The sequence below is a fragment of the Panulirus ornatus genome, chromosome 52, assembly GCF_036320965.1.
Source record: "Panulirus ornatus isolate Po-2019 chromosome 52, ASM3632096v1, whole genome shotgun sequence".
Lineage (NCBI taxonomy): Eukaryota > Metazoa > Arthropoda > Malacostraca > Decapoda > Palinuridae > Panulirus > Panulirus ornatus.
This window is the reverse complement of record NC_092275.1, coordinates 10,112,995-10,131,559: the sequence shown is the minus strand read 5'-3', so window position 1 is coordinate 10,131,559 and position 18,565 is coordinate 10,112,995. Positions and strand designations below refer to the sequence as shown.

Genomic DNA, 18,565 nt, shown 5'->3' with positions numbered 1-18,565 from the left:
CTTAACATTTCTACTGAATACTTCTGCCTTATCTTTCAGCCTAAAACTCCTGCCTAAATGTTTCTACCTACTACTTCTATCCACTGCTCCTACCACTTTGCCAAAAGGCAGGACTATCAAATAACTCTCACCACAGGAAAATCTAGATGTGTGAAGCACATGTCAAATGTTATTTATGACAAGGAAAGATTGTATGTTTGTGGGCAGAATTCCAGTAGTCCATGTGTGGGCGAGGCAGAAAGAAATGACAGTTACTTTGGTTATATGAGTGCAACTTGACAACCACTTAAGTGCTGACTCATTAAAAGCTGTCACTAGACTCCCAATATTCAGCCAAAGTCTCACTGCTGATTTCATTTTCTGAAGTATTAAAACTTTTTATTTTCTTTCCATGATTATCTAGTGCTCCTTTACCTGCATTACTCATATCAAAAGTGCAAATACAACTGCATAAAAGATAATGAGTTGCCTACTACGACAAGCAGAGAATACGTAGGCAGTGTTCTTTATCCCCTATCCCCAGGAATAACATAACCAAGATGAGAAGAAAGGAGAGATAGGTAGTATGTTTGAGAAAAGAAACCTGGATGATCTGTCTCTAAGTGAAATGAAGCTCAAGGGTAAAGGGGAAGAGTGGTTTAGGAAAGTATTGGGAGTAAAATCAGGTGTTGGCAAGAGGAAAAGAGCTAAAAGGAAGAAGAAACACTACTCCTGAAACAGGAGTTGTGGGAATATGTGATAGAGTGTAAGAAAGGACTTTCTAGATTGATGTGGGTAAAACTGAAAGTGGATGGAAAAAGATGAGTGATTATTGGTGCTTATGCACCTGGTCATGAGAAGAAAGATCATGAGAGGCAAGTGTTTTGGGAGCAGCTGAGTGAGTATGTCAGCAGCTTTGATGCATGAGACCGAGTTTTAGTGATGGGTGATTTAAATGCGAAGGCGAGTAATGTGGCAGTTGAGGGCATTGGTGTACATGGGGTATTCAGTGCTGTAAATGGAAATGGTGAAAAGCTTGTGGATTTGTGTGGTGAAAAAAGACTGGTGATTGGGAATACCTGGTTTAAAAAGAGATATATACATAAGTATACATGTGCGAGTAGGAAAGGTCAAAGGGCATTATTGGATTACGTATTAATTGATAGGCATGTAAAAGAGGCACTTTTGGATGTTAATGTGGTGAGAGGGACAGCTGGAGGGATGTCTGATCACTATCTTGTGGAGGCGGTGAAGATTTGTAGATGTATTCAAAAAAGAAGAGAGAGTGGTGAGAGTAAGTAAGCTTGGAAAGGAGAATTGTGTGAGGAGGTACCGAGAGAGATTGAGTGTAGAATGGGAAAAGGTGAGAGCAAATGATGTGAGAGGAGTGGGGGAGGAAAGGGATGTATTTAGGGAAGGAGTGATGGCTTGTGTAAAAGAAGCACGTGGTATGAGAAAGGTGGGAGGTGGGCAGATCAGAAAGGGTAATGAGTGGTGGGATAAAGAAGAAAGTTGTTGGTGAAAGAGAAAAGAGAGGTGTTTGGATGATACTTGCAAGGAAGGAGTGCAAATGACTGGGAGATGTATAAAAGAAAGTGGCAGGAGGTCAAGAGAAAGGTGCAAAGGTTTCAATGAAAAAGAAGTCAAATGAGAGTTTAATGATACTCTCTCACCTCAACTCTCATTTGCCCTCTTTTTCAACCCTTGCACCTTCCTCTTGACCTCCTGCCGCTTTCTTTCGTACATCAACCAGTCATTTGCACTCCTTCCTTGTATGTATCATCCGAACACCGCTCTTTTCTCTTTCACTAACAACTTTACTTCTTTATCTCACCACTCACTACCCTTTCTAATCTGCCCAACTCCCCCCTTTCTCATGCAACAAGCATATTTTGCACATGCCAACACTGCTTCCCTAAATACATTCCATTCCTCACTCACTTCCCCACACGTCATTTGATCACCATTTCCCACGTCAGTGAAGTAGTGCCAGGAAACAACCGAAGAATGGCCCATCCACTCATATACACATAAATGCCCATACAGGCACATATACATACACATCAACATGTACACATACACAGACATATACATATACACACATGTACATATTCATAATTTGCCTTCATCCATTCCTGGTGCTACCATGCCTCATAGGAAACAGCACTGCTACCACCTGCTTCAGTGAGGTAGCACAAGGAAAACAGACAAAAAAGGCCACATTTGTTCACACTCAGTCTCTAGCTGTCATGTGTAATGCACCAAAATTACAGCTCCCCATCCACACCCAGGCCCCACAGACCTCTCTATGGTTTACTGCAGATGTTTCACATGTCCTGGTTCACTCCATTGAAGCACATTGACTCAGATATACCACATCGTTCCAATTCACTCCATTCTTTGCACACCTCTCATCCTCCTGTATGTTCAGGCCCCAATCACTCAAAATTTTTTTCACTCCATCTTTCCACCTCCAATTTGGTCTCCCACTTCTTGTTCCCTCCACTTCTGACACATATGTCCCCTTTGTCAATCTTTCCTCACTCATTCTCCTCATATGTCCAAACCATTTCAACACACCCTCTTCTGCTCTCTCAACCACACTCTTTTCATTTCCATACATCTTTCTTTTCATCACTTATTCGATCAAACACCACATATTGTCCTCAAACATTTCATTTCTAACACATCCTCACTCCTTTGTACAACCCTATCTATAGCCCATGCCTTGCACCCATTTAATATTGTTGGAACTACTGTTCCTTCAAACACCCATTTCTGCTCTCCAAGATAACATTCTCTCCCTCCATACATTCTTCATCACTCCCAGAACCTTTGCCCCCTTCCCTACCCTGTGACTCACTTCCGCTTCCATTCACTGCTGAGTCCACTCCCAGATATCGAAAAAGCATCACTCCCTCCAAAAATTTTTCTCCATTCAAACTTACATCCTAATTAACTTGTCCATCAACCCTACTGAACCTAATAACCTTGCTCTTATTCACATTTACTCTCAACTTTCTCCCTACACACACTTTTCCAAACTCAATCACCAACTGCAGTTTCTCACTCGAATCAGCCACCAGTGTTGCATCATCGCTGAACAACAACTGACTCACTTCACAGGCCCTCTCATCAACAGACTGCATACTCGCCTGCCCCCTCTCCAAAACTATTGCATTTACCTCCCTAACCTCCCTATCCATAAACAAATTGAACTACTATGAGAAAATCACATCCCTGCAGCAGACTGACCGTCACTGGGAACCAATCACTCTCCTCTCTTCCTACTCATAAACATGTCTTACATCCTTGGTAAAACTTTTTCACTGCTTCTAGCAGCTTACCTCCCACACCATATACTCTTAAAACCTTCCATAAAGCATCTCTATCAACCCTATCATATGTCATCTCCAGATCCATAAATGCTACATACAAATCCATCTGTTTTTCTAAGTATTTCTCACACACATTCTTCAAAGCAAATACCAGATCCACACAATCTCTACCACTCCTGAAACTACCCTGCTCTTCCCCAATCTGATGCTCTGTACATGCCTTAACCCTCTCAATCAATGCCCTTCCATACAATTTCCCAGGAATACTCAACAAACTTATGCCCCTGTAGTCTGAACACTTACTTTTTTCCCATTGCCTTTGTACAATGACACAATGCATGCATTCCGCCAATCCTCGTGAACTTTACCATGATCCATACATACACTGAATATCCTTACCAACCAATCAACAACACAGTCACCCCCTTTCTTAATAAATTCTACTGCAATACCATCCAAACCCACCACCTTGCTGGCTTTAATCTTTTGCAAAGCTTTCACAACCTCTTCTCTCTTAACCAAACCATTCTCCTTGACCCTATCACTTTGCACACCACCCGGACCAAAACATCCTACATCTGCCATTCTATCATCAAACACATTCAGCAAACCTTCAAAATACTCACTTCATTACTAACTGTTATTATTCACCACTTGCCCCTTTCACTGATGTTTTGCAGGAATTTCAGAAATCATAACTGTGAGTATGACAGACAGCATAGCAACAAAACAGGTAGCCATTTTCCAATGCTAGTTTCAATGTAGAGGAAAACTGATACATTATATTATCTAATATATTAGTCAAAATATGATGTATCCCTGGGGATAGGGGAGAAAGAATACTTCCCACGTATTCCCTGCGTGTCGTAGAAGGCGACTGAAAGGGAAGGGAGCGGGGGGCTGGAAATCCTTCCCTCTCGTTTTTCTTTTTTTTTTTTCTTCCAAAAGAAGGAACAGAGAAGGGGGTCAGGTGAGGATATTCCCTCAAAGGCCCAGTCCTCTGTTCTTAACGCTACCTCGCTATCGCGGGAAATGGCGAATAGTATGAAAAAAAAAAAAAAAAATGATGTACCCTATCCATAAACAAATTAAACAACCATGGAGACATCACACACCCCATAAGAATATATGGTGTGGGAGGAAAGTTGTTAGAAGCAGTGAAAAGTTTTTATCGAGGATGTAAGGCATGTGTACGTGTAGGAAGAGAGGAAAGTGATTGGTTCTCAGTGAATGTAGGTTTGCGGCAGGGGTGTGTGATGTCTCCATGGTTGTTTAATTTGTTTATGGATGGGGTTGTTAGGGAGGTAAATGCAAGAGTTTTGGAAAGAGTTTTGGAAAGAGGGGCAAGTATGAAGTCTGTTGGGGATGAGAGAGCTTGGGAAGTGAGTCAGTTGTTGTTCGCTGATGATACAGCGCTGGTGGCTGATTCATGTGAGAAACTGCAGAAGCTGGTGACTGAGTTTGGTAAAGTGTGTGGAAGAAGAAAGTTAAGAGTAAATGTGAATAAGAGCAAGGTTATTAGGTACAGTAGGGTTGAGGGTCAAGTCAATTGGGAGGTGAGTTTGAATGGAGAAAAACTGGAGGAAGTGAAGTGTTTTAGATATCTGGGAGTGGATCTGGCAGCGGATGGAACCATGGAAGCGGAAGTGGATCATAGGGTGGGGGAGGGGGCGAAAATTCTGGGGGCCTTGAAGAATGTGTGGAAGTCGAGAACATTATCTCGGAAAGCAAAAATGGGTATGTTTGAAGGAATAGTGGTTCCAACAATGTTGTATGGTTGCGAGGCGTGGGCTATGGATAGAGTTGTGCGCAGGAGGATGGATGTGCTGGAAATGAGATGTTTGAGGACAATGTGTGGTGTGAGGTGGTTTGATCGAGTGAGTAACGTAAGGGTAAGAGAGATGTGTGGAAATAAAAAGAGCGTGGTTGAGAGAGCAGAAGAGGGTGTTTTGAAGTGGTTTGGGCACATGGAGAGGATGAGTGAGGAAAGATTGACCAAGAGGATATATGTGTCGGAGGTGGAGGGAACAAGGAGAAGAGGGAGACCAAATTGGAGGTGGAAAGATGGAGTGAAAAAGATTTTGTGTGATCGGGGCCTGAACATGCAGGAGGGTGAAAGGAGGGCAAGGAATAGAGTGAATTGGAGCGATGTGGTATACTGGGGTTGACGTGCTGTCAGTGGATTGAATCAAGGCATGTGAAGCGTCTGGGGTAAGCCATGGAAAGCTGTGTAGGTATGTATATTTGCGTGTGTGGACGTATGTATATACATGTGTATGGGGGGGGTTGGGCCATTTCTTTCGTCTGTTTCCTTGCGCTACCTCGCAAACGCGGGAGACAGCGACAAAGTATAATAAAATAAATAAATGATGTACCCTAACCTAGATTCACCAAATTAAATTTGAAACCACATTGAAACCAAAGAAAACCTAGCCCTGGAAATGAGAAGATGCAAATTTTGACGATAATTATTCTACTTGTTAATTGAAAAAACGAATATATTATCTTTCCAAGATATTGGTGTGCCTATCTTTTGGCTCAACTCTACTGTTGATTTTACATGCATGATGTGTAGTGCAAGTTTTCAGTAAATCATAAGAAATGCTAGCATCCTAAGGTGTACAAGGTTCAAATTTACAATTAATTACTTTTTTCAGTCTACATTTGGAACACTGTTGTACTGGTAAGTCTAAGCTTAGCAAGTTTACAGTTCATATTTAAACAGAATGAAATACCGACCTTGTATAAAGAAATACAAACTAGATCCTCATATTGTTCTTTATAATTTCTCTCCTTAATATCATGGAAAGAGATGAAAATTTCCAACTTGAGATTAAAACTCTGAAAAACAAGGAAAATATAATAATGCAGCTATCACCTTCCTTTCTCCCAGCCATTAAATCAGGAAGAGACAACACTTCAGTCCCTTCTACATCAAACACTATGGTGCAATCATGGAGACTTGGTTCCCTGCAAAAAATGCATGATTTCTAAATACCAGATATAGGAATGTAGATATATTTTGTACATTTCCTGTAATACTTTACTCCTTTCATAGACAAAAATTATTCTTTTAGCTAAAAGTTCATTGTGATAAATCAACAAGTATAAAAATTTTATCGAGTTAGCTACTTACTACTCAAATAATTCAATGAGGTTTAATTTCTTGCACTTAAGATAGTATGCAGGACCTAAATCGATAGATTATCTATATACTAGTTGAAACCAAATAAAACCTAGCCTTGGAAATGAGAGAAAGATGCTAATTTCAATGATACTTATTCTACTTATTAATTGAAAAAATGAGTATATTATCTTCCCAAGATACTGGTGTGCCTATCTTTAGGCTCAACTGTATTGATGGTATTACATGCTTGATCTGTACTGCAAGTTTTCAGTAAATCATACGGATTGCTAGCATCCTATGATAGACAAGGTTTAAATTTTCACAATTACTTTTTTCACTGTCTACATCCTGAACATTGTTACATTGGTAAGTCTGAGCTTAGCTAGTTTACCATTCATATTCAAGTGGAATGGAATACCCATCTTTTATAAAGGAATACAAACTAGATACTCATATTGCTCTTAATAATTTCTCTTCTTAATATCAAGGAAAGTGAAATGAAAATATCCAAATCAAGAATAAAACTCTGAAAAACAAGGATGAAAACTTAAACTCAGATAATACAACTCAGAAAATACAACAATACAGCTCTCACCTTTCCTTCTGACAGCCGTCAAATCAAGAAGAGACAACAGTTCAGTCCCTTCTACGTCAAACCCTATGGTGCAATTGTGGAGACTTGGTTCCCTGCAAAAATGCATGATTTTTATATACCAGACACAGGAATGAAGATATATTTTGTACATTTCCTGTAATACATTACTCCTCTCATAGGCAAAAATTATTCTTATAGATGAAAGCACATTGTGATAAATTGACAAGGATAACAATTTATCGAGTTAGCTACTCGATAAATGAGGTTCAATTTCTTGCACTTAACAAGGCATGCAGGAGCTTCATAGATTTTGATATTCTCATATATAATGATGTCAGTATATAATAATTAGGTTGAAATCCACTTCAAATTGTGTTACAACTGTAAATACTGTACCTTTTTGTATGGAGTCAAGGATGAAGTTAAGAGGCACTGTCTTTCCAACTTTCTCTACTCCTATCATTCCACTCTAAACTTAAGTCTGCTATCCATGATGAACATATCATTACCATTTAACCCCTACCTATGATACAAAATTATTTATTAGATATTTTCTAATAAGGATCGTGCTTAATATGAATTCCAAGCTCATGTTGCTCCAATATTGCATCTTTCAAAAGACCTTTTCGCTATTCACTTCAAACTAGCTTAAAAACTTGAAGGTTGTGATCAACTCAGCTTTTCCTCTTTTCCATAGTAGATAAATGTAAGCTTTCTCACCTGTGTGTGTCATCACCTGTCTTATTGTGATCCCATATATGATGGCATTCTCTGCTGCACCTTCCCCAATACAGCAAGATGTGCTTAGCACACAAATATTATTCTAACTAAAAAAACTTTGAAATGACATAGGAAAACTTCAGTATGACATGTTATCGAATTAGAAGACTTGATTGACGTTATGCTAACATAGACAACAGTCCTGTCAAGTGTAATTAACTCTATTTCCTCTGACCTACCGAGGAGAAGCCTAGCTAAAACGGAGATAATATGGTCGACTCAAGTGTGCAGACTTCACCGTAGGACATTGCACTGGGAAGAAATATTAATTAATCTAATAAATCATTAAGTCAACACCTAAACATCATTATCACAAAAATTAGTTTTACTAGTTAGTAAAGAAATGACATAAATTCTACGTTAATGACCGAGTACACATAATTATCATTACTGTTTTCCTCTTCGCTTTTATCAATATAAAGCCAAATACTCTCAACTCTAGTAGAACATGAAACACAAATAAATAAAATAATTACCTTATCAAAAGCGACATTATAAACCATGTATTCAAATGAGGACGTAAATGAGTGTTGTAGTAAGTAAACAAGTTGTACGCTGGATTTTATGAACGAGATTAAAGCCAAGGTTTGAATGAGGGAATTTAAATGGAGTAATTTTACTACGTTATTTAAAGATTTAAAGAGCTTTTATGAATGAGATAATTTAAATGATGGATGCCGGTGAATGAGTTTAAATGGTTGGTTTGTAGTAACTTTATAAACCAACTAAAAGTCAATTGAACAAGGAAACGTAAACAAACTTACAGGTAACAGTTATAAATATTTCAATGACAAATTTGGACGAGTTAACTGACGCGGTTCATGAACCTTAATGGCGGAATTTAAATGGACAGTTACATAAACAGATTTAAATGACAGATTATGAATGAGCGGCTAGACAGGACGGGTCAGAGCATGAATGAGTTTAAATGGAAAGTTTGAATGAATTTGTGGCGACTGTTTACGTCAATAAACCTGGAAGACGAAAATCTTTTTGCGGTTTCTGAATGAAATGTAATATGGCGATATATAGAGAAGTTGTTATAGAGTAATTAAATCATATTTAGGTCACTTTAGCTAAATAAGCAAGTTTATACGGCGATACGTAACTAAAAGTCCAATTACTGAGATTCGGATGAGTGTTACAATTGCAAGGTTTTATGGACTATAATTACTCAGTGATTTTTTAATAAGATTTGAGTTATTGGTTTATAAGTTTACATGTTTGAGAAGAATGAATGAATGACCTAAACCTCAGATTATATTAATAGTATTTTAAAGGACAATTGTAAACAATAGTTTTTATATGACGTTATAATGGTTTTGCAATGAAAGTGGATAAACAGAAGTGATTTAATGGAGAATTTAATCATATTGAAATATTACAGAGCAGACGATGAAAAATATCATACGATTGTTTAGATGAAAGTCGAATTAGGAGGTTTTTAAGATACATGTCAAGGGGAAATTTGAATAATAAGTTAAAGGATTAGATTTTCTCAGACTTGAATCAAATCACAAAGTTCAACAAGGATGAAAAAGCGAAATTGAAAGATAGATCCGACTTCTAAATAGAATAAAACGGGGTATATGATTACCTGTTTATTTCAACCTACTTGTACACATGAAGAGGCAGCTTTACACTGTTGGACCCTGACTTGTTACTCAGTGTTAGTGACATTTTTTTTTTTTATTCTACAGTGCTTGTTCCGCTTAATTTGTTCTGATGTAGTAGATTCTATGAGTACACAAACATGTTGCTGAAGAATTTTTTCCTTATTTCTTCGTATCTACGTTTCTGTATGATTTACAAGTGTGTTCTCGTGTTCAGAACTCCATTATAGTGTAGAAGAAATGTTCTATATTGACGTGGTCAGGGCATCTCCTCATGATCATCATCTGGATCATAGTGAAAGATCTGTCCACGGGATTGTGAGATATTGTAAAGCAGGTCTAGCTGACCATGTGTACCAACAATGGTTCTCTCGTCTTTCATGATATTCTCATGTTAGTCTGATATAATCAATCTATGGTCATTATATCCTTCTGATAAGACTCTGTGAGCCTGGCTATTGATATTACGTCAGTGTTTTTTGGTACAGCCAATGTTGTGTGTCCAGCCAAAGTTTTCTGGTACAACTAAAGTTGTCTGTACGATCAGAGTTCTCTGGTACAACAGAAGTGTATGACAGAAAAAAATCTGTCTTAAAAGTACATCTTGGAATTAATGAATAATCTCTACATTTCATTATCTTTAGGAAATTGCTGGGAGCAAAAGTGAAATAGAGCAGTGAAAATGTTAATCCTGATGGTAATGGTTTGCGTTATTTGTTTCATGCTCTACTACGAATATTACTTGTCTCACATAAAAACTATTACCAAGATTTATGAAGTCTATAGTGCTAAAAATGAAGCTCATAAGTTGCTTTACTCCTATAGCTGTCTCATAGAAAACTAGCATATCTAACGTCATCAGAGAAAACAAAATTTTAAGGGTATCTATACTAAAGTTGTCTTGCTCTATCTAATTTCAACAGTAAATAAATATCTGGCAAAAGTAGTAAATACGTTGTAAAAGTAATAGTATATTGCTAGCATTTCCAGAAAGAATGCAGGAAATGAATAGAATTCCTAGTTGCCTTACTGACTGGTTCATAAGCAACTGTAACTGTAAAATAGTGTAACTGATTGAGTATCTATGTGTCGCCTGCTTTAATCATTCTTCAACAAGACATGGGACCCCAGGAAATTAGGACTCCCTACCTGTGCCATATAGTCAAGACATTACTAACAGGTGATTACACAAGAGGTTTAAAGCAATACAAGACCAGAGTTCGGACACCTTACCGGCAGTCGTCGCACTGAAGCTGTGTGGAGGTGGGTGGCAGTGGGTCCTCCAAACTCGTCTTGAAACACTCCCTTAACAATTCTACATCCATCTACTGCCATCTGAAACACATATTCAATGATCAGAACAGAGACCATGAGTGTTGTTGTTTATTTGCTTCAAAAATTACGATTTGAATTCAACGATTTAAGTCATGAAATACCGAGACTAGTCAGTATCACTCTTAACCGAAACCCTTTGAGAAGAATCTGTCTATCTTCAATTATCAAAAGTTTTAAAGCTAGGTAAGACGGTACGAGCAACTAAAGGCCTTATCGAGGCCATATCATGAACTCTGCATTGTATATATATATATATATATATATATATATATATATATATATATATATATATATATATATATATATATATATATATATATATATATATCCTAGCATATGTAGGTACCCATTTATTGACCAGCTGGGTTGACTGTGAACAGTGTTTAGGAACACCCAGTGCCAACAGGTGTTATGACAGACGCCTCGTTCAACTCGAGTATTTTGGTATAACGTAAAACTGGATATAGCTCTCATAGTTCCATTTAATTCTTTGTTATATTACTATCAAGTCATTACTATTCATCATCAACAGAGGATGCCCATATTAATCTATTCTATGTATTCACATGATTATGTTCACCATAGACGTCATCTCACGCTGGTGACCTACATGACAGTTGCCTCGGATGTAATTCGAGTGAATGTGTCGCACCTGTGGACGCCCTAGTGATCATCTCGTCTTCTCATCTGGTGGAGAGAAGATAATTTTCTCTGTTCACCTGGTGGACGAGGGTTATCCTCCCTCATTATCTGGAGGAGAATGCCATTCCTTCCTCAGCAAGTGAGGCTACAACGTTTTCCTGTACATACATAAAGACATTTCTTTGTCTTCCTCAGCTGGTGGAGAGAAAAACTTTGCATCTCCGCAGCTGTGACAAAAGCTTGTTTTGCCTTGCAAATGTTGACTTTACATTCACAGTCCTGCATCACCAAGTGAGACGTGTACTTATCAAAACCTGCAAAATATTGTTGTTTCGTCTTATGTACAAACAGACCAGAGATCGTGGACTCGAATCTCATCAAACAGTAACTCGAGAGAGTAACCTTCCTGCCTTGAACCCAGTGCTTCAGGAAGCATCTGTTTACAGACATGCAAACCATATTGTTTTCTCAGTTCCTACATACATACATACATACATACACACAGTTATGAGGGTCTCCCTTGTCTGGGCTACCCGCTCAGTCGGTCCTGGTCAGGATCTGATGCCGCTGAATGGTAATATTGGAGGGTTAATCCTCCTCTGCTCACAATGTCTTGGTTGTCTTGCCCCAGGGAACCCCTTGTAATATTCATACCATGACCAGTCTCTCTCTCTCTCTCTCTCTCTCTCTATATATATATATATATATATATATATATATATATATATATCTTTTTTTCTTTATCATTATTATTATTATTATTATTACTATTATTATTACTATTATCATTATCATCATTATTATTATTATTATTATTATCATTATTATTATTATTATTATCATTATTATTATCATCATTATAATTACTATTATAATTAGTCGCTATCTCCCGCGTTAGCGACGTAGCACAAGGAAACAGACGAGAAAATGGCCCAACCCACCCACATACACATGTATATACATAAACGCTCACTCACGCACATATACATACCTATACATTTCAACGTATACATACATATACATATATACGCATGTACATATTTCATTTTTTTTACATCTTCCTACCTTAACACATAACATGCCACTCAAAAACTCAAGATAAATCAGAAAGCAGTACTAGATTAAGAATCATGTTAGCAAAAGTCTACGGTATTGCCCTGTGTCATGTCTGCACTTTTTGAAAACGGCTTTTTCTCTATAGGTGTTTCCGGCCGCCATAATGGAACATATGAAGCGATCCTCCGTCAGCAGTCATGTTAGCGAAGAGTCTGTTTCCCTCACTTCAACCGTCCAACCCCCGCTGGTGCCCACACACACACACACACACCAGCGAGCCAGTCATCTCTGGTCTGACAATTAGCGGTAAGGGAACGAGAGCCAAGTACCTTGAGAAAGTGTGAGGCTCAGCAGATGCACTACATACCTCTCCGAGTCACCCACGAGACGTGCTTCATAAATCATTCTTCCTTCCACCTCCTCTCTCTGAACTCTGACCTTCCTGGGTGGCACTTGCCTCAGGCAGCGCCTCACCAGAAGAGTCAAATTTAGACCACACCAGAACTGCTTCGATTTCGGGTCCACAAGGCCCACGTGGGGTTCGAACGATCCGTCTTGCTCTGGTCACTTGTGGTCCTCGAACATATTCATCCAGGATTCTTGAGTGTAAGAAAATTACTTTCTTTTCTTTTTATATCATCTGAAAAAGACATTTTCACTTTTAGTAAAAACTGACTTAATATTGCACTTCGATTAGAGGCATAAAAATTCGACAAAGCCATCAACATCGACTGCAAAACAAAAGAGATTTTAGAATGTAGCGAAGTAAAATCACAAGAACAGCTGATGCCTGTGTCTTCACGGACGCGTTCCTGGTTCCTTGTACACCTGCCCCACACAAACAGCAGCTCGTCCCATCCTCTGGACAACTGACCAAACAAGCACAAGCACAAGCAGGTGGAGCTCTCGATCCTACTCGGTAATTTCCTCATGTCGCTTACGTCTGGGAGGAGAATTTTCCTCATACCCGCTGTAGATGGGTCTTGTCTGACGCACGTCAGGATAATAACAGGAACAACAGACTACTGTAGCACCCACAGGATCCAGACTGGGGGAAGATGTTCAACATGTAGTCAAGGTTTCAAGCTGCTGTACGTTGCCCTTGAGAGCCATTTTTTTTCCAGGCATCGCCGGGCACCCCAGCTAGTGTGTGTATATATATATATATATATATATATATATATATATATATATATATATATATATATATATATATATGTAATCTCATATGCAACGTGGAGGATGATACGGGCGACCAAATAGGTTTTTTGAAAGGTCGACTTTTTCCTCGAGACAAACTTCTGCTGTTTGCCCTCACACACACAGACGGGTAGGCTGGAGGACACACACTTGAGCCACACAGCCCACGATAACCCTCCCAGGAGCGGAGTGCTTCACGAGTCGGAACACAGTCTTGACACCGTCAGCGAGCACGTGCGCCTGCCTGGCCCAGTGCCTCGTATACCGTGAGCGCTCCTGACGCAGCGACCCGAACAAGAACAAAATCCAGTACTTGTCAAATTAACATTGTTAACATAAACACTGAAATTACGTCTGCACTTCTTAGTGAGTTAATGACGTGTTCGAATGTCTCGAAACCATTTCGACTCCTCTCACTCTGCCAGTGAACCCGGAGTCAGATGTGGGAAAATATTAGGCAATAAATCATCCGGGATTCTTACTGGCAAATAAGTGGTAACGAGGTCACGCCTGGAAGTGTTTGAGGTGGGGTCTGGCCCGGACGAAGGAGGGAAGGTCGAGCCTGCAAGTGGGAGAGAAAATCTGGCCTGGAAGCAGGAAGGGGAGTCGAAGCCTGCAAGTGGGAGGGAAGGTCTGGTCTTGGAGTGGGAAACATGGTCGGACCTGCAGACGTACTCACTCGAGGGATGCAGCACACTACGGTCTTAAACCCTAAGTATCAACGTATGAAGAGATTCAGCCAACAGAAAGAGCGAACTCAAATTTCAATACTTCCGAGCAGTTGCTCCGTTTATACAAGGGATTGAGGCGTCTTTGTATGGAGTGCTGCTCTCACCTCTGGGGTGGTTCTAGGTCTGCGTCTTCACTTGGCAGAGTGGAATGCGGCCCGGCTTATAAACTGTGCTAGGCTAACTTCCAGGTTTGACCCGCTTGCCCACGGTTATCATTTTGGTTTTTGCTCCCGAGAGGTGGCTGCTTGTGCGCCCCCACCACTAGCTAGGCCATGCAACACTCGGCAAGCTGGTGCATCACATGATTACTGTGAGGGTGAGAGGCGTCATGGGATAGAACGAATTGGAGCGATTTGGGGACAAATGCTATCCCTGGGCTGAGCTAGGACATATGAAGCAGTCAGGGGGAACCACAGAATAGTGTGTGGGGCTTGTCCATGTGTGATGAGCTTTAGTCTGAGTTTATCATGCATGGCAGGTAGAGGGTGGGTATGATGCATGGCGGGTAGAGGGTGGGTATAATGCATGCCAGGTAGAGGGTGGGTATGATGCATGGTGGGTAGAGGGTGGGTATGATGCATGACAGGTAGAGGGTGGGTATGATGCATGGCAGGAAGAGGGTGGGTATGATGCATGGCAGGTAGAGGGTGGGTATGATGCATGGCAGGTAGAGGGTGGGTATGATGCATGGCAGGTAGAGGGTGGGTATGATGCATGGTGGGTAGAGGGTGGGTATGATGCATGGCAGGTAGAGGGTGGGTATGATGCATGACAGGTAGAGGGTGGGTATGATGCATGGTGGGTAGAGGGTGGGTATGATGCATGGTGGGTAGAGGGTGGGTATGATGCATGGCAGGTAGAGGGTGGGTATGATGCATGGCAGGAAGAGGGTGGGTATGATGCATGGCAGGTAGAGGGTGGGTATGATGCATGACAGGTAGAGGGTGGGTATGATGCATGACAGGTAGAGGGTGGGTATGATGCATGACAGGTAGAGGGTGGGTATGATGCATGACAGGTAGAGGGTGGGTATGATGCATGGTGGGTAGAGGGTGGGTATGATGCATGGTGGGTAGAGGGTGGGTATGATGCATGGCAGGTAGAGGGTGGGTATGATGCATGACAGGTAGAGGGTGGGTATGATGCATGACAGGTAGAGGGTGGGTATGATGCATGGTGGGTAGAGGGTGGGTATGATGCATGGCAGGTAGAGGGTGGGTATGATGCATGATAGGTAGAGGGTGGGTATGATGCATGGCAGGAAGAGGGTGGGTATGATGCATGGCAGGTAGAGGGTGGGTATGATGCATGGCAGGTAGAGGGTGGGTATGATGCATGGCAGGTAGAGGGTGGGTATGATGCATGGCAGGTAGAGGGTGGGTATGATGCATGGCAGGTAGAGGGTGGGTATGATGCATGACAGGTAGAGGGTGGGTATGATGCATGACAGGTAGAGGGTGGGTATGATGCATGACAGGTAGAGGCTAGGTATGATGCAGTTGGAGATATTGTTCGTCAGTTGCTGATGTCACCTGACCGAAACCGGAAAAGCAGCTGTGGAAAAAACATTAATAAATTAATAATGAAATGTAGAAAATGATCTTAAATTTTGATGATATCAATTATACGTAGTTGAATTAAGTAAACTTATTATAATTCACTTTCATTTGCGAGTCGACTAAAATCATTTCTATCCAAAAATTAGATGAACTAATTTCACAGACTATTGCCTTCTGTCGTCCATGGATTTCATGAGGGTACACAACTAGACCAAGGTTAAAAGGTCATTGTAGGTCATTATAGGTTAGGTTAGGTTTGGCGATACTGACGCATTATGAACGATTATTTAAGTTGTCAGGAGTCATTAAGTGTGTGCCGGGCATACATACGTAAGCTGTTATTGGGCTGCTCTCCTGATCTGACAATTAATTCATAGACTGTTTGGCCTTCGTGATGTTTGCCAGCCGAACTGGTGAGGATTATCAGTGTGTGTGTGTGTGTGTGTGTGTGTGTGACACTGTACACACACACGCGCATACTAACAGGTATACACACACACACAAATGAACATACATTACCATAAATCTCTCCATAATGGAAGAGAGAGGAGTAAGTAATGACATCATCACAACCTATTAGTTTTTGAATCAGTTTGATGACGTCATGAGGGAATAGTTCTTCGGCAGACGTTGGTCAAGGGTCAGAGGTCACGACATGAACGCAGACAAGAAACTCGTGAGAAAAGATCTTCAAAAAGTAACGTTATGGTTCATGATCAGTGGACGAACGAAACAAACTGAGTAAAGTGGATGTGGACAGCATGACAAAGTTTGAAATATCTTACGATAGTGAAGTTCAAGAGATGGGCACCCACGAGTGTAGAACTCCCTCTCTGTCCAGTGCACACACACACACACACACACACACACACAAAAGAAACGTCTACGAAAGTTCTGCTCCAACATCAGCGCCTCCTAGCACTCCCTCCGTATAACAAGGATCTCATAGTTTCATTTTTCACTGGTTCCGAATCCCTAGTTGGCCGAATCACTGCCCTGAACACGTAACACAACCAAAGCCTCAAGAAGGTCTACTTCTTCTCCTTCCTGCGGCCAACATGTTCCTAATTTTCGACTTTAAGAAAGAGATTAATTAAGCTTGATTTGGTCTATCATACTGCAGTGATGCGTGGAGGAAAGTAACCCTTCCTAAACTTCCACACGAAAGGAAGCAAATAGTTTAAAATGAGGCAAATAAACATTGGGTAGTGTATAGTTAAGCAGGTAAACAGGCTGGCAATCTTCGACTGATTAAGGTGATTCAAACTTGAATTGGTAAATAACGAGGTAGTTTACACTTAGATAAGTAAATAAGTTGTCAGTCTAGAGACACATAAGGGAATGAGAGGATAGTCAACACTTCAATAGTTAAATAAACATGAATTAATTCGTTAAAATGGTAATAAGGAACGTGGCTACAGCGAAAAAAACAAGGTAGTCAAGCAGCTATTCTACATCTGAAAATGTATGTACAGTAATACAAAGAATAGGAAGATAATCTACAATCAAACAGCTACGTACACTGGAAGTTGATAAGTACAACTACGGTTGATAAGTAGGCAAGACAGACGACCTACAGTTGAACAGGTAAGTAAACAGGTAGTGAGACGGTACGTGTGCACACAGTTCTTTACATCCATCACGAAGATGCCAGAGTTGGAAGATATCAGTGTTGCTTCACACCACACCACAGGACACACCACATCACACACCACACCACACTACGCCACAACACACACTACACACCACACCATACACCACATCACACCACACCACACACTACACATCACACCACACACTACACATCACACCACACACTACACACCACACCACACAGCAAACTATCACTGAGCTTGGGTGATCGTCAGTGTGTTCAATGTGAAAAGGAAATATTGGGTATTCTCTTTGTTTCTAAGATGATTGGCTTGTGAGTTAATACTTCGAGGAAGCTGAGTGTGTGACAGGTACTTACAAGACCTTACTGGTGCGTCAAGGAAGGCAGTAACCTTACGATGCTCGAGGAACTGAGAGCTGTGGTGATCAGGAGTTGTGAAGACGACATGACAACTGGTGTTATTGTCATGTGGTGTCCAGGTTCCATCAGTATTTTATCATCTTGTTTATTGAGAATGATGGCAACGATGATTTCACTGTTGTAGTTAATGAAGAAAGAATAAAACATCTTAATCTGTCGATCTATATGATATCAAAGTTGATTAGAGGCGTGGAATATGCAGAATGAATAAACAGTGACTACAAAGAATGGTAATGCAGCGCGGGCAGGAGGAAGAAAGACAAGAATAATAACCAGAAGAGACAATCTGAAGTATTACTGTGTATTTCAGTGTAATATACTCACCAGTGGAAAGTTGCCAGAGAGGAAAACTTAAGATAAGACAATAATTCTTCCTCTCGCTGTGTTCCAGCAGAGTATATCAGTTATTTATGGACCAAACAAACTTGCATGCATCTAAGTTTATGTAAATTAGTTGAAATTGCATACTAAATCATTGTTATTACCGTTTACTGTTAGATTGAAAACCTGTAACTAATTCCTTGTGCACCAAGGTACGACCTTTGAAGATTACGTGACGACCCTTAAACTGGACG

General features: G+C 40.3%; 1 long non-coding RNA gene across 1 annotated transcript; it reads right to left on the bottom strand.

Annotated features, from left to right (window-relative positions):
* Positions 1–5,159: 5,159 nt before the first annotated feature.
* Positions 5,160–18,099, bottom strand: LOC139764974 (uncharacterized). The gene is made up of 5 exons (XR_011716533.1): positions 17,928–18,099; positions 12,833–13,105; positions 10,666–10,767; positions 7,040–7,131; positions 5,160–6,287 (listed from the first exon to the last, which is right to left on the bottom strand). It is a non-coding gene; the product is annotated as an uncharacterized lncRNA (long non-coding RNA).
* Positions 18,100–18,565: the final 466 nt, after the last annotated feature.